The sequence below is a fragment of the Embiotoca jacksoni genome, unplaced genomic scaffold (assembly GCF_022577435.1).
Source record: "Embiotoca jacksoni isolate LCO1_2020_lvr unplaced genomic scaffold, fEmbJac1.0.p SCAF_52, whole genome shotgun sequence".
Taxonomy (NCBI): Eukaryota; Metazoa; Chordata; class Actinopteri; family Embiotocidae; genus Embiotoca; species Embiotoca jacksoni.
In genome coordinates this window covers 689,972-692,500 of record NW_027185406.1, presented here as the reverse complement: position 1 = coordinate 692,500, position 2,529 = coordinate 689,972, and the positions used below count along the sequence as shown (strand labels likewise).

General features: G+C 34.3%; 1 protein-coding gene across 1 annotated transcript in view; it reads left to right on the top strand.

The window, feature by feature from the left end:
* The window catches only part of gtf3c2 (general transcription factor IIIC, polypeptide 2, beta), a 19,848-nt gene extending 19,213 nt beyond the window's left edge, over window positions 1-635 (top strand). Inside the window, exon 20 of the mRNA XM_069172367.1 lies at window positions 1-635. This exon is cut by the window's left edge and continues 1,291 nt beyond it. The gene's annotated coding sequence lies outside the window, so the exon portion shown is untranslated.
* The last annotated feature ends 1,894 nt before the right edge of the window (window positions 636-2,529 follow it).

The following is a 2,529-nucleotide window of genomic DNA, read 5'->3' as shown; positions in this document are numbered from 1 at the left end:
CTCTCCTCACTGATGGTGGTTTTAGGAACTGAGGTTTCAAACGTCACCAGCGAGCTGAGTCCATCTTTAAACTCACTTTTTGCTGCTGTTTTTTTTTTTGTTTTTTTTTCCTTTTTGAAATCATGTTAATAACAACTCAGGCTATAAATTAGGGGAAATACTTGAATTTCTTTTGTACTTTTTGCTGGATGTTTATAAATGACAAATTTTAGACCCTTTTTCTGCCCTCGATCTTTTCCTTATCTGTGTTCCTGTTGTTATTGTTCTCTGAAGATGTAATTTTTTTTTTTTTTCAAATAGAAGAACCTGTAATTATACGACACGACTTAATTTATTTTTTTGGTGTCTCAAAAAGAAAAGAAAACGGGAAAATGTACTTACTTACTTACAGGCAGCAGTCTCCGTTTTAGGCATATTTCCCTCTAAGTTCAATTAGGGGTTTTAAAAACGTGCTTAGCTCAATTATTTTCAGATTTCATTGACAGTTTTTGAATGATAATATTGTCAGTCATGAAATGTTCATTACCGATGACATTATCTTTAACTTGACATTCATAAAACATCAAAAATGTACATCACCTGTTCTCTTTTTGCTATTTTTGAAATATTGCATATAATAAAAAGATTTATAATTAAGTAAAGAAATTGGCCAAAGTCTTTATTCTTGGTCAAATTTCGTCATTTTTACGGCGGACTGATTCACCTTCTAATAATAATGTCAATAATCCATCCGCTTCCCGTCGTCTGCCATCTTTTATTTCACTTTACAAAAAAAACTCTTGCCGCACATAAAAATGAAAATATCAAACTTCACACAATGTGACAAGTGGATTTATGCAGTATCACCAGAACACTTAAACAAACAGGACTTTTTTTTTTTTTTTTTTTTTTTTTGAAAGGACCGATTGTACGAGGAAGATAAACGTATTTACACAATGTACACACAAAATCATACACAGAAAATTCACAATATTTGACATATTTACAACAGTCACACAAAGTATAATTGTCACAAATAGCAACAGCACAATTAACAGAGCATTCTCAGACATTGGACTTTCATAGTGAACAAACAGGAACAGTGGTTTTTTGTTTTTTTTTCTGGAATGAAATTAGACATTTTTCAGACTGTGAAGCTCCAGTTTGACACCAGAGCCTGAACGGATATACATTGCTCTCGTATATCAAAACCAGTACAGTAAAATGCATCGGTCATCATTACATTCACTTTTGTTTTCTCCGTAGCCGTTGTGTCCATCTATATATTTTCTCATTTAGTAGTATTTCAAAAGGAAAAAGAAAAATGTATGTAAATATACAGGATCTCCTTAAAAACTGGTGAAAATATAGAATTTTAAAGAAGATTTTTTTTTTTTTTAATTATTATTCTTTGATTAATCCTCTGCATGGTGTGTCTACGTACTCCGATTGGCAGTTGAACGAGAAACTTTGCACTATACATGATATCGAATAACAGCTAACAATCATGCACGTGTTTGGATCAGAACGGACGTCGACGAGGCGTTCGCAAATTTACATTTGTCCCTTCTTTGAGAGCGACGATGAACATCAACACTTTTAGAATAGCTGAGAAACATTACAGGCATGTCGACTGGCTCTTATGTGTGTAATATGATTAAAAAAATATTCCATGTAATCATTTCAAAATAATCAACACCGGCCATATCTTGTATGAAACATACTGTAGATATTTTCTGGTCCCCAGATGATGAATCCTTGTGATGATGATGATGTCATGATTGCCCATCTAGCACCAACACCACCCCAAAATTTCATTAAAATCAAAATTAACTCTTAAGTTTGAGTTCCCCAGAGGATGAACTCTCCAATTTAGTCATTACACGGTGTTTCCTCTGATGCCCCCCTGTGGCCAAAGGAGGGTAGCATGCGATACGTAATCAGGAGATTGCTTTAAAACTTGATAGTTGATGTTCATTGTTCCAAGAGGATGAACTCTGATCATCAAACTATTGATTGTGACGATCTAATGCCATCATCAGCCCATCATTTCTGCATGTACACAACTAAAATAGTAACAGAAAAATGTAATCGATAGTTTGCCATGAAATTTTCCGAACACATTCCTGCTCTCCAGAAAAGGAACCGTTCCATTTAAAAAAAAAAATTTAAGCAAGGTGTATTCTTGTGCTTCACTGAGGCCAGATAATAGGTTTTGTATTCAACGTTACTAAAGATTAGATTGCAATGACATTTGAAGTGGATAGTCACGGTCCCCAGAGGATGACGTTTTTTTGATTCTGGTAATCACATGGCTTTTTCCTCTTAAACCACCCTCAGATCCAAAAATACTAGAATCTAATAGAGAGTTTGCCATTGAATTGAGTGACCATATTCCCGCTCCCCAGAGAATGAACACTTTATTTTTTTTACTTTTTTGCTTATCGTACAGTGTTTCCTCAAGCACCCCCTTCAGGTCAAATTATCCATTTCATACACAACATAACAAATGACCAGATTGTTATGAAATTTTCTGTGGGTATTCATGGT